This window comes from Bacillus rossius, chromosome 1, assembly GCF_032445375.1.
Source record: "Bacillus rossius redtenbacheri isolate Brsri chromosome 1, Brsri_v3, whole genome shotgun sequence".
Classification (NCBI taxonomy): domain Eukaryota; kingdom Metazoa; phylum Arthropoda; class Insecta; order Phasmatodea; family Bacillidae; genus Bacillus; species Bacillus rossius.
The window spans coordinates 289,633,612-289,648,987 of NC_086330.1; the positions used below are offsets into that span (position 1 = coordinate 289,633,612).

General features: G+C 32.7%; 2 protein-coding genes across 3 annotated transcripts in view; both read left to right on the forward strand.

Annotated features, from left to right (window-relative positions):
- LOC134527720 (endo-polygalacturonase-like) overlaps window positions 1-15,376 on the forward strand; it is a 155,467-nt gene that overhangs the window by 125,771 nt on the left and 14,320 nt on the right. The window contains exon 1 of one of the 2 annotated variants that reach the window (XM_063360635.1): window positions 12,960-13,018. The exons of the other annotated variant lie outside the window; for it this stretch is intronic. The gene's annotated coding sequence lies outside the window, so the exon portion shown is untranslated. Of the gene's footprint in view, window positions 1-12,959; window positions 13,019-15,376 lie in introns of those variants that run through there. 2 annotated transcript variants of the gene reach the window in all.
- Window positions 1-15,376, forward strand: part of LOC134527719 (uncharacterized) — a 260,507-nt gene that overhangs the window by 33,743 nt on the left and 211,388 nt on the right. The window lies entirely within an intron of this gene.

The window sequence follows — 15,376 nt, forward strand, 5'->3', positions numbered from 1 at the left end:
GTTTTTTTTTTCATGTGTGTGGGGGTGGCGAGCCCTAAATTACATTTTCATATATCTGTGATGCATCTTTTGTAGGTTAAGTTATGAAGATATGGTCTGTACATTGTAGCATATAATGAGCCATTTGCACTATTTTATAATTTCACGTAGCTAAAGAACCTAACCAATTTCTCACAAAATTTTACAGTAATTTTAATGAAGCAAAGTTAATCCATTCTCCAGATTTTACCTTATTTTTTGCACCAATATTAGCAAATTGTTAAAACTGCAAAATACCTGAAATATATTTAACAATTAGTAATTAGCACCTTTTTAAATAATTACAAAAATGTCATTAAGTAAGATAATACATTTCTGGAGATATTTGTGTCTCTTTTTTCCCCCTAATGCACCTCTCTCATCTATAACTACCACAAAGTTCTTAAACGTAGTTGAACGACATAGCCACACTTACATCGGTGGCTCTGTTACCACTTATTCGGTTATCCCTAGACTTTCATTTCAATAAAATACGAACCAAAACACATATAAATATATTTCAAAACTAAGCCTACCTAATTATTTAAATAGACATTTCATAAATACACTTGTCTGTCGTTTTCTCAGGTCCCAAACCATTCAAATTCAGTAAACCACTAAGTTGGCCCCAGAGTTGGTTTTTCTTGGCTGTGGTGAAAATAGGCGAAAATTTATTTTGTAGCAGCTTTGGATGAAATTCAAAAAACTCCAACATTGATTTGTTGCTGTCTTTCTGAAATGCGTCCTTTACGTGAACTTACTTTATTTTTTGAATCCATTTCACGTAAGTCATGTAGCCGTGTAGGTTATAACAACAAACAACATATAAACACCTCCGCGCCTGAATTGTCACCACATTTGCTAACTGAAATTCTTTATCGCGATAGTTTGTGTAATACTGTGTCTATTTCTACAATTTATCTTTTAACTAGCAAAAATTACACTCAACATGAAATATATCACTTGTGACGTAAATATTACATACTTTGTGAATCCCATATATAATTTTATCAAAATTACTTAAATAAAATATAAGTCTTTTTCATTCGTTTTGTTGCCACTTTGACGCCATGCCAACTCTGGTGTCAGTAAAGAACGGGAGGGTATCGAAAACTCCGAACTTACCCGAGCGTCTGTGTCGTCGTAACGATAGCATACTTAGAATACATTTTTCTTGCATTCAATATTTTTTGTTGTTAGAAACCCTATCGAGTGAACTCGATCTCGAGATGACTCGATGGATGTAACAATATACTTAAAATAAGCCCCCAGCATAAAATTATGGATCACTTAAGAAAGAATACCATTCTTTACAGATAGCTATAGAATGGAGAACAAATTAATAAAACAAATATTCAAATATGTACCTTTGCTAGGAGACAGCAAGAAGTTGGATTCAAGAGATCAAGAAACATTTAAAACATAATAATATAAGAAGAAAAACCATGATATGTAACATCTAATTGTCTGTAACTGTGTCTAAGCAACTTTTCCTTGCTTAGCAAACCAATATCCTTCCTACTCTCTGATAATTCTAGCATGTATTAATGAACATATATAAAACTACCACCGTGAGTAAACATGGTTGTACTATAATGTGAAACATAATGTAGTTGGTTATTGGGTACAGATTAATTTCCTCAGCTTTCAGCGAATGTTCAGTTAAGCAAATAATATTTGGTTTAGGAGTGAATAAACTATTTGACTGAGGGGTGTTGAACATTACATCCAGGTTATTGTGTTTATTACGCAGTGATTGTATATTTTGGTGTAAAATGACCAGTGAACCTTTAGTATTGGAACTATCTAGATTTTAAGAACAGTACCTCTAGTATGATGATCTGTTGAGCAGTTAAGGCATGAAACAATCACAAACAAACAAACAAACTCACTTTCCCATTTATTATATTAGTATGGATACACATAATCATTAACATAAAGAAACTATTGACCAAAATCATGTCAACTGTTGAAAGTTATAAAAATTGTATGAATGGACATATTTGTTTTCAACTTGTGTCAATTGTTACAGGCAAAACAAATATCAAAGTAGGTAGTTACTGTAGAAGAGTAATTTTGTTTTCTAAAAAAAAAAAAGTTCCCTAATCTAATCCTTATCACGTTGCAATAAAACACAAGATTGAGTGTTAGTATTTACCTGTGAGTGCTCGCACATCTATCTTAATGTTTTTAATAAGCACACAAAGAACTGTTAGTTGAACTATTTGCAGCATTCTCATCTGCAGTAGGCACAGGATCTGTTTGAAAACGACAGCATTTCAGATATTGCCATTCTTAAATTTATTTGAAAATTACAGAAAATTAGGAGTACATAATATTACAATTTAGTGACTACTGCTAAATTTGTAACTGTGAGATACCCAGTGGCATTAAGTAATGTAAAACATCCATTTCACGTAACTACTGCAAAAAATTTATTATCACTTCTTAGTAAAAAAATCTCTCATGACAATATACACATGCTATTAGTGGACATGTTTATAATGTACACTGATTTTTTGTTTCAAAGTAAAGAGAACTGACTTATTTTAAAATACACAAAGCGAAAGGTTTGGTGGTCGTAGGTCGGCTGGTACAAATATTTAGCTTATTAAAGATAAGTAAATCATAGGTGGAGGATATTGTTAAGGAGACTAAAATTCTACACAGTCTAGTTTGTTTTGCGATAGTGGTATTTCAGTTGTGTGAATTAAGAATTTTAGTGCGTCAAAATTTGTGTTATTATGGAATAGAAAAAAAAAAGGCTCATCCGGTCTAGTATATTGGCGAAGACAGGAGTTAAATAATTACTGTAATGAAAATTCTAGACAACTTTTTAATCAGTATCGTGAAATAGAAAACAGTCCCACCCAGTCTATTACTTTTTGTGATACCGATATTTATTAATTTTCTGAAAGCAAGACGTTTTGAATTTTTTTTTTATTGTTGGAGTAGAATGGAGTCCCTCCCAGTCAATTAAATTATGCGATAAAAGAATTTATTTATTTTAAAGTAGATAATTCAATAAAATATAATCGCAGTATCGTCAACTAGAACACTGACCCACCCAGTCAATTCTATTTTGCGGTAACGTGGTATCATAAAAGGAATAGAGTGGCCGGGATTGTATTCTATTATTCGATACCGGAAAAATATAATATTGGAAGAAAAAAAAATGTGAAAAATAGTGTGTTTACAGTTCCCCACCCAAAACCCCCATATTCCTTCGCATGTCCCAAAAGAAAGTAGGGGTGGTAATGATGCAAGCGCTGCCATCTTGGTGACGTCATTAATATTATTATGGTATCGCAAAGTGATAGTCCCAATTATAGTCGACTTATGGGCTTCAAGTAGATAGCAGCATTCACATATACTTAAGTTATCTAAAGTATGGTTAAGGTATGCCATGTTTGTTATCATGCTGGATGGGCTAACATAGTTGTAACTTTCCATTGCACTAATGTGGGAATGGACTAGTGGCCCAATAACATGAATTTTTATGTAGGTAATTCACACAAAATAAGTTATTGGTTATAAAATTAACAATTTATTCATTCACAGTATTCGAGAACTGCATACACGAATATTCATAATACTATAATTCCTGGTATCAAAGTGAATGAGATTATTGGACTGTTTTAAGTTAGGGTATATCTCGAGGGCGTATGTATGTATATATAGGATGTACACAAAATCCTTACCTGGCAATCCCAAAGTTGGTAGGGAATATGCATTCAACTTTTTTGTGCCGGGACTAAAACAATCTTCTGCAAAATGACTGTTACAAATTTTGTATAAAGAATATATTTTTTCATTTGTTATCCCAACGAACTTCGATGAAGCTATCTTGCTTTTCCATAATTCAAAACGGGCTGAACTAAAATCAGAAGTAAATCTATGTCTAATAGATGTCCGGTCCTCACATCCTAGTACAATTTATAATGTAGTACACCATTTCGCCTAACAGCAAATATATCGCAATAAATGTTGACTTAACCTCGCTTCACTACACGATAATAAACGTCGCCATTTGAAAAAAATTATGCCCGCAGGCATACGCACAGCCACACAAGTACGACACCAGCGCTCCTGGATATTGGGTCACAAACTATTTTGCCGGTCCATTGTGCCCCATAAGAGTTATCAGGGCATATTATTGTTGACGTGTAGTGATGATCCAAATGGTTATTTTTCTGTAATAGTTATTTCCATAACAGTTCTTGGTGATTAACAGGATATTTAAACTGTTATTGAATAACTGTTATTTGAGAATTCTGGTAAAACTCATATTAACCGTCAATTTGGTTACAACAAGACCACTATATTATAACATAAGCCCAAAAACTATGCTAGGTTGAATATTTATATTATAATTAATTTATTTTGATTACAAATTGAAATAATGAAAGGTTTTTCAAATCATATTGTATGAAAGCAACAAAATTTTAAAACTAGGTATCTACTAAGCATTTTTTTTAAAAATAATAACACACATACATTAGTGTACATAGTCTCAATAAATTAAAATTTGAATAACTAAAAAACTTACCTATTTCTTATAATTCAGCTTAATATTACTATGGCTTGTCAAAAACCGACTTTTTTCGATGCTACAAAACTATTTTTAATTTTAGCAACAGTATAAAAACAACAACATACAAATAAAAAAAACAATGTAAAAAACAATAATATACAAGCACTGACACATCTACTTTGATATGTGTATGTGTGAGAATAAATTTTACAAAAAAATTCAATTAAACAATATCCAATATGCAGTTTTTATCAGAGAACAAATAGGAAATGAATTCATCGCCCAGCCTGCATTGTAATTCAAAAAAGTAACATTTTCAGTTATATATTGATTGCAAGAACTGTCCAGAACTGGGTATAATAAACAGTTCCCAAGAACTCTACTCCTAAATGTTATTGAATAACGAGAACTGTGTAAATACCGGTATCGCCAGATTTGTTTCTTCAGAACTTGAGAATGGATAGTATGTAACGATCACAAGAACTGCAAAAAACGTATCCCTAAAAAGACTTTCAAGAATTCATTAGAGCTAACAAGTATGGATTCCTAGACGTGGGATAGTAAGTTAATGATATAAAAACTCTGTTTCATTTGTTAAATTTTCCAATCATTACTTTAAATAAGATAAACAAAAGTCTTACCAGGTCTTTTGTTAATGAAATGTACATATGGAGACACCTAGCATCAGTACAGGAGTTGAAGTTATAGTATTTTATTTGCTCACTAGATGGGCGTGTGTGCTACCGTAGCAGTCTAGAATTTGATTCTTTCGTTCTTGATAACCAGAAATGTAACGGAACCTGTTATGGTTTCATAACCGTTGTTTATAATGGTTATCGTAAATAACGCTCATATTAACTAAGTACATAATTTTTTTTTTAAATTTGAAGTTTATCATAAACAGTTAGCAAATTGTTCCAAGTAGTTTATACCAAGTATTTTACAGTCACCTTAACAAATAAAACACAAAATTGATATACATAATTAATAATACACAAACCAAAAATATAAACAAATTACATTTTCTGCTAACAGAATACTTACATACAGTTTCTTACAACAATAAAAGATACATTTATTTTCTGCACCACTGTGCATTGCTATTTAAAAACAGCAACATTTTTGTTTTGTTTTCGCTCAATCGGCTTCTTCGCGCTGACAGAAAAAGGCCAGCTTTTGAAAACAACCGCTCACAAGGAACAGATGTTCCCAGTGCACATAGCCGATTCCTAGCCATAACCGACGGAAAATCTGTCTATTCTCTTTCCACCAATTCAGCGGGTTGCTTTGCCTTGGTAGAAGATTATCATCCATGTACCGCTGAACTTCAACTAAAGCTCGGGATGTTGGCGTTCCTCTGGGCTTTCTTACTGCAGCATTTCTGTCAAAAGCTTGCCATACCAAAAACTTGCCGTCATCTTCCGGGTTGGTTTGTTTCATGCTTGGAGCTTCACTTCTGTTTTCTGAGTTTGCACCAAGCTGCATGATATGGCAGAAGTCACTAATTTTCTTGCGTGCTCAGAAGAGTTTGGATTGGAAAAAGCTATTCCCTTAAACCTAGGATCCAGAAAGGTACAAACTGACAATGTAGTATTGTTTTCTACATTGCCTAGTCTTGTACTAAGTCCTGACTGCAGTTTTGAAACAACTTCAATTACTGAATTGGAGAAACTCTTTTTAAAAAAATTTTCGCACACATTATTCAAGCCATTGGTGAGCGGAATTAAAAGAGATGCAGAACAGTACCACTCCCCACTAATAGTTTTGGTAACAGACTGAAATGGCTTTAAAACTTGACACAACTGACTGGCATACTTCCACTCTTTGTATAGCAGTCTCAAGTTTTACAAAACGTTCCAACATGAAATATGTTGAATTCCATCTTGTTGGTATGTCTTGTATGACGTTTAGAGGTTGTTCTCCAAGGTTTTTCTGATTTGTCATCAATTTTTCCTTTGCCACACAGCTTCTTTTGAAATGAGTTACAATTGTTTTCACTTTGTGAATTACCTTTGCAACCATTTCAACATGCTAAGAGTCACTGACGATTAAATTCAGGGTATGAGCGAAACAGCCTAAGTGTTTCCACTCTAACTGTTTGAAAACGGCATTTTTGATGTTGTGAGCATTATCTGAAACTGCCAAAACAATTCTGTTTTCTATGCCCCATTCAGTTACAATTCTTTTAGTTTCGGTTGCCAAATTCTCACTCGTATGTGCTGAAGTCATCACTGAACACTCTAACAGAACTGAAATTAAATTATTAAAGTTCTCATCCACAAAGTGAGCAGTCAGACCAATGTAACTGTCTGCATTCAACGAAGTCCAGCAATCTGTTGTCAAACAAAAATGGTCTCCTAACTGAACAAAGTTTTTCATTTCAGTCAAACACTCTTCATACAATGCTGGCATCCCAGTTTTTGAAATGAAGTGTCTCGAGGGAAGTTGATATGAAGGATTCAAAGCATGTACAAACTCTTTAAACCCCTCATCTTCTACTATGCTAAATGGCTGGAAGTCTTTAGTAAACAAATGCATTAACCTGTCATCAATTTTTTACTTTCCTTTCTCAGTTAATTTTTTTGGCATGAATCTAGATATTTTTTGCTGGTGACACATTTTGGGAGTTAACTGTGAAGTACAAGCTGCAGTTTTTGTTGAATTATTTCCTGGTGATGATGGCATCTGAGTAGCAGACATGGTCAGATAAACAGACGCACTACTAGACTCACCATTCTTCAAATAAGTAGTTTCAATTTCACAAGGTGCTGCTTGTGTGTTAGGAACAGGATTGTCTTCCCTTCCTTCGTCCACACAAGTATGCTCCTGTAACATAATTTAATGTCAAACACGTAGTAAAATTAAGACATACAACATCAAAATTTAATCAGAAAAAAATTTTAATAAAATTTAAAATGAAAGACAAAAAAAATTATACTTTTTTTTTTAGATTCATTTGGCAATTTATACTGCAGCTAAACGTGCTGGACGTGTTCCAATTTACATAATATTTTTAGTGGAAAGTCGTTAGCGCTTACATATAGAAGTTTGCAAATATTGAGTGCAGACGCCGAATATCAAATGCTCACAATTTAATCTATAACAAATAAAATGTGATAAAAATAGTAATTCCCTACATATGTTGACAATATTTTCACAATAGTTTCACTTTACCATCAGCGTACATTATATTCTGCAGCGGGAAAACAATTGCCAAATAGGCCTACAAATCATTTAAAAAAATCTTTGAAGTAACTTAATGTGATTGATGTTTTTTTTCAGTGTAACACTAATTTTCTTTCATTGTAAATTTGAAAATATAAATAGGCATCTTTAAAGGCTTTTTCCAAAATATTTTTAAAAGGAACAGTCTCATGACATTATATATATATATATATATATATATATATATATATATATATATATATATATATATATATATCCTACAAAAATATGCTAATTTATCATTATTATTATTTATTTCATTATTGAAAAATCTTACTCAAAAAAGAAGTAATATGTCAACATACATTCGATTGATTTTCACTTTGTGATCTTCCTGCATCTGTTGTTAAAGGTAATGAAACCATTGGGTGTTTAAGTAAAACATGTTTTCTTAAATTAGTAATTGTACTCTTGTACGAAAATTTTTGCTTGCACATGTTACATGATGCAGTTTTATCATTAATAGGAGTGAAAAAATTCCAAATTTCACTCGTTTTACACCGTTTTGGTTCGTACATTACTAGGCTGTTAATTTATAAACTCAAATCGGGACACAAATATCAACAAAGTGCTCAACTGTTATTCAAGAACTGGGAACAGTATACAGAACGGGAATGACGTTAGAACAAGGAGCTGAGCTACGATACTAGCTAGCTGACAGTGCGCATGCAGTGTCACGACCTAGGTAATGTCAGCATTATTATAACGTGGTTATAACCATACAGTTCTTTTGTGCCGATAGGTTCTGTGCTCGGCTGCTTGATGTTCTCCATCAGCTTTTAGTGATCATTCTTGGTAACTGTTATGATAATCGATGAGAACAATAATATTATTTGATAACGGTTAAAATATAACAGCTACGTTAAATAACGCTCATCCCTATTGACGTGCCACAGACAACCATCCAGCTCCAGCACATAATAAACTTGTTTTTGGGAGTTATATGTGTTATTAGTGCGACGTTAATATTACGTTTAATGAGCGGTTACCACAGGATGTTGTGTAAAAATAGGTCAATTTCGCGAAACTTTGGAATTAATGAATTATTTAGCATTTTCCTTGGAAATAAGTGAATTTCGCGGTTAATTTCATGTCGCTAGCAATAGGACTTACTGAGTTCTGTAACACCATAGTATTTAATTACAAACACTGTTTCACAATTATTTGAAATATGCCTAGGCTAACTAAATAGTATATAACCCTAACTGTTAGAACTGAACAGATGCTATACTTGGCCTTAAATCTGGCCTGATTTTTACAAGAATCTCTAGAAGTGTCACCCTGTTTCATTTATTTTTCACAGAAGAAAAAAGAAATAATTTCATAACGGTCGTTTAAACTGAAGCTTCATTCATCAAGCTGAGCTATGATTGGCTCAACATCACCTTGGATGCATATGTCATGGATCACCCAACACACAATACACATATTTTAGAAAACGTAACAATGGTGCTTTAACAGTTTATAAAATACTAGATTTTATTGTATTTAAATTTCATAACAAAAATATTGGTTTAGGAATAAGTTTGAAAAACAATTGCCCCTAGAGAGGTCTTGGCAATTGAACATTTACAATCGTTAATGAAATGCCATAGAGTCTCATATCTGTGGATAGATGTTTCCTTTTTACACAGACGGTTAATGTTTAACATAAGCAAAATATTATCAAAATGTCAATACATTAATATGTAAATAAATATAGTTACTTTTGTGCGAGCATTTCGGGAAAGTAAGCATGCCTTCATGCCAATCCAAACTCAGGGTCAAAGGTGAACAGGTGCGTTCACATTTCAAAACATTCCAAGTAAATAATTCAGACGTAAAAAATAATTAAGGCACGTAACTTAAGCAAGCACGCAAATAAAGTCCTAGTGGTCCCAGTAATATTTTATTTTTTAAAGCCAGAACTGGCGAAGGAAAACGTAACAACTCCACATGCCCACCAGAGAAACGGGAATTATCAGAAACAGTAAAGAACTTACAAGCAAACACACTAGAAGATAAAACACCCAGTTTAAATGGTGGCAGCCGAGAGTGAATTTTGAAAATATTTACAATACAGTAAAATGTTACATTTAATAGCAGGGCCACCTGCTATTGAGGACCTGCAAACTAATCAATACTTACAGAGTCATGCATCGTCGTTTGTTCACGTTGCCCACATTGCCCACGTTGCCCACTAACATAACTGAATGAAATAAAAATACCAGAAAGAATAAAGAAGGCAGTTCATCCAGCAGACTCACGAAAGAATTTGGGAACAGATGATATTACTCCAATAGCATTTCTTAAGCTGCCACAGAGTATGCTTTGCTAATTGCTGAATTCAGTCTATCAATTGAACAGTACTGTAAATGGCAAGTGGCTGAACTTTTGCAATAAGCGCCTGGGCACCTTTGAATTTTCCACATATGTTAGAGCTTCCATCATAAGCTTGACTGCGGCAGTAAGAGATATCCAGGTTTAGTCTGTCCAACTCCTCTAAAATTGTGTGCGCATTGTTTTCCTCAGAGACATCTACAATGTCAATGAACTTTACAAATATTTCCTGAATCTCATACAAACTAGTGGTGAAATATTGTTTGTAGATGGCCGGTTGCTCCTTAATATAACTGTGTGTTGTTTTTTCGGCCATTATGGTGAAATATTTTGTGTTCTTGATCTGTAAAAGATTTTCATTGCTAATTTTAACTATATTTCATTGAGAAACCATAAGAATGAACAAGAAAGATGAATATACAAGCATAGAAAAACAAGCCAAAATCAGTCAATCTCAAATGTGAAACAAATAGACAGTGCAGAGAGAATTCTTTGGAAGGAATTAGTTTGAAAAAATATTACAACCCAGACAAACAGTGGGCTGGCAAGAAGTAATTCATGTTGCACTATTCAGTTCTGCTACCATAGATGAAATGGAGCTGGAAATGAGATCAGTAGAATTAAACTCATTGTTGTTCCCTTGGGATGAAGAGAGCACTGATGGCGCACTTCGGGCTCATTCATCTCTTCTACATATTTCATCCCGGTCCTGGACTTGCTAAAAGTGTTAGCGCCTTTTTAGAATGCATTTAATCATCATTAAAAAAAACAATGTTATTAACTGAGCTGTAATTGTTTGTTTACGAAATGATTTTCTTTAACTCAAATGTAAGTAATCAAAACTAATTGATAGTGGGGCTGCTGTTGATCTCTATAATATGTGAGGTTTGTCAAGCGAAAAAAAAATTAATTTTAGGTGGAAAAATAAAGCATCATATAATGTTTATAGACAGTTTCTTATAAAATGTGACACAAACATGTAAATTTAATTTGCATTTTTTTAAATAACATAAGATTTTTTTTAAATTTCTTCCCGAGTCATTATAAAATTTTTAAATGAAAGTTAATGGCTGTATTTGTTTAACTTTATGTCACAGAAAGGCTCATGTCGATGGGACCTCCTGATTGGCGGGCTCCAAAGCTAATTGGATACCGACTCAGTGCTCAGTGATCTCGAGCCATGCCGCGGTGTGGAATCGAACTCATGACCTTCAATCATGGCCACCGAAGATCCTTAAAGGCTATGTAATGTTTTAAACTCACCTTTGCTTTCTTCAGAAAGAATGTATCCGAACCCAGTTGTATTTTTCTATTCATTGTAACAAATGTGTCCTACTTGCACAAGCGTTGACCTTCCTGCCTGTCCACGGAGACTACAGCAGGGTGGAATCCATACTAACGAGAACAGGTGACAAATAGGGGTGAGTGAGCTGGCTACCTGCCTTGTAAACTACGTTGCAGCATGTCGAGGTGACACCATGTTCATTGCCCTGCGCTAAAGGTGATATAGTACTAGAAGAGCTGCTGCTGTGCCTAGCTAAGTAGGCAGGGGACTGTGGTCGAGACATGGAAATTAAAATTTCCGGTTGTCAACACTTCTTCTGGCAAAATTTTTTGGAAGAAAATTTTTTTATAATTTATTGCATTCATTAAGTATGACTGAGGCATAAAGTTGAGTTCCAAAATAATTTCAGTGCGTCAAATGTGTCCATGAATAGTCGTCACAATAATTGAGGATATTCTCCTTTGCAATATTTCCTTTCTGCTTACAGGTACAATGTTTAAAAATTATGATATTTTAGGTATTTTGTGAGGGATACGTGCTCCTGTGCCCATCCCCTAAATCTGACATTGTGTTGGATCATGATATTTATTTCAGTTCTTCATAGCATTTAAATGCTCTTACTAGCCAAAGTTTGTGAGCATTACCTTGAGCAGCTCAGACTGTCGTGTATTCATGTTTGTTGAATTTGTAACCTTAATGTTAACTTATATCTTTGCATTTACTGTAACTGAGCCCTTAGCTTCATTTAAATGTTAAATTTAAATTCCTTTTCATTTTAATATGAATATTTCAAAATATAATTTGTGTGCCATGTTCATAACTTATATACGTATTCTAAAATGTGGTTCCCGAATATTTTTTTCTTGCACACACTACCCTTCTCTCTCTGCTCCCTATTCCAGCATAGGGTAACATAATGAGGTTGTTTTATTGGATTCTGTTGTGTTCCTAGCAGGACTTGCAACGGGGGATCCAGGTTCAATCTCAGTATGGTGCAAGTGGCTCTGGCAAGAAAATATACACACGAGTGGTAGTGCTTAAATATAGTCTCTGATATTTATTTTATATCTGTGATTAAACCTTCGATAAAATCTGAACATGAGCGGCACGATAGGTGCCAGACTACAGAATGTGTTGAAAAGAATACCACATTGGAGAGCACCAACTATATTTAAATTAACGTGAACATTGGTATCAGCCGTTATGATAGTTGATACACATGATTTTGTTTAAAGTAAAAATGTATTTTTTGTTTCATGTATAACAGCTAAATCATATCTAATTATTGTCATGGTGACTGCAAAACTTAAGTGAAAGTTATAACATTTTTTTTACTGTCATGAATGCATAATTGTTTGTTTTGTTAATTTTACTTATGAAATAATTTTTTCAAAACCCCATGGTACTTTTATGTTCCAGCTTTGTAATGTCGAGTTCCGTCACACAGTTATCTGTTATAGATGGGTTTACTTTGTTCTTTGACGTAAACGAAAGTAAATACTTGAAAGATATTTGTATGTCAAGTGAAATATATCTCAAGCTGTTTTGATAACACTAATAATGTTATCAAATAATCTCCAACATTTGATAAATATATTTGGGCATCGTTGCTCTTCAGTATTGAATTTGCTGCAATTGTAAGTATATATACTTAATTTGTAATGATTATTTAAAATAATTTTATTAAAATATGTTTAAATACAGAAGTTGCCATATTTAAACACAATTCTGTAATGAGTTGTGTTTCTTTTGTTTATTTATTAGGTGTACGAGGTGTGGATTAAATAATATAGGTCCTTTTTTGATTGTTAATTATTAGTGTGTTCCACATATATATACATATATATAATATATATAATATATATATATATATGTATAAACTTGCTTGCTACATTAGTTGATACCATTATTGTCCCCCAATCAGCCAAAGGGAACTGGCACGTTGTAGCAACTCTCCGCTTTTGTGGCTTATAATATTTATAAACGTTTATCATCTAATACTTGAAACTAACATATATAGGCAAAGCTTTGATGTGCTTATGACTAGAGACCTGGAAAAATAGCAATTGCTATATAACACTAATAATAATGATAATTTTGACATTTTAAAGAATTTTGTTAAATTTCATCTTTATGTTATACATTAAGGTTATAATTGTATAGTAATCAATTAATTTATATTATTTTTATCATTCCTGGCATTATTTTTGTAGACACCGTGGTTATTTTGATTTTATTGTTTTACCATCATCTTTGAAAACTCAATGACATTGTCACAGTTGTACTGCTTTTTTCAAGTTAGCCAACAAGTAAAAAAAAAATTGTTTCTTGCTTGAAAAAAATATGTCATTATGTTTATACATTTTTCAATTTTTGGAGTAAATGTGTTTGTAATAATTATAGAACATTGATTAAATTTGTACTTAGTATTTATTTAATTGTGCCTTCAAATTTAGGTTGAAGAAATTGGGCTGTTAAGATATTTTGAGACTTTTTGTTTGTCACACACACATAATCAATTTTCTAATGAAAACTTCAATACAAAATACACAAGTATAATGCGAGTAACGATATTTGTTGACATATAATTATTGAAATTGTTTTTAAAACTTATTATTATGTGATAAGTTTTATAATTCTGGTTTTGATTACAAGATCCCACATTCATTGAACTTAAATTGTAACCTAAAAATGTGAAATCTGTATGAAGCAGTAAATAGGTTAGTATTAATGCAAAGTGGCTTCTGGTAATAATTTGTGATATACGTCTCAAAACAAAAGATCATTTTCATTATCATTTAAAACCATGGTTGCCTAATGAAATCTGAAATGAAAAAAAAACCTATTTTTGAGAAAAAACACATATTTTTAAAGAAATAACACATATTTTTAACCCTGGAGTGGGCACGTGCTTTTTTGTTACATGTATGGGCGCGTGGTTGACATGTGTCACCCATATGTTTTCTTTCTTTTTATGGTGTCATATTTCAATAACTCTGGATGTTTCATGTGTGCCTAGTTTTATAGGTATTCTAAACAACAGGCGTACCAATTTAAGAGGGCGAAGTATATAATAAATATAAATTGAAAAAAAAAAAATGAAACTGCATCACAATCAAACCATTATCCGAAAACATTGTATACATTACTATCACAATATAATATATTTGCTGTTTTAATCATGTATTTATGTATATGACCTTAAATTAAAATGTTTTTCTTGAAGTTCCTGTTCGATAAATACCTACATATTCGCAAACAATTCAAACATACATTGTGAAGGTGATCACAACACATCCTTTAATTTTTTGGCACCATCTTGTTTTATGTAACCTATATTTATTTTATTTATGTTTCATGGCGTCATATTATATTAAGTCAGCATGTTTCATAAGTACATTATTTTTATAAGTATGCTAAATCACAAAAAAATACTATTTTCTGGTGAAAACAAAAAATATAAAGCAATAAAACAATAAACTAACACAACAATAAAACCAAAAGCAGAAAATATTTACTTATACATTACTGTCGACACAAAACTACTTATGGTCCCTTTGCTGTATATTATCATGCATGTACCCTAAAATAACAATTTTTTAGAGTTCTTTACAGACAATTGAAACACACATCGTGCAAATGACCACAACACATCTATTCCTTGCATTTTTGGCACCATCTTCTTGTTGTGCGGTCTTTTTTTCGTCCACATTGACGACATCGTTCTCTGGAACCCTGTTTCGGATTTTCCGAAGGCTTTCTTGTTGAAGTCACAATTTATATATTTGTACAACTTACTACAATCTTATAAACATTTGAGTCCAGGAAAAGATCCAATAACTTATCTTCTGAAACTATTTTTGATGCATGTTTTTTTCGGACCCGGAAGATGAATGATAAGGTATATTCTCTGACCTTGTCCTGACACTTTTCTTAGGACACCACTTAGTTATCTCATCCTTTCCCACATAATACGAATTTTGTGACTCACCCTC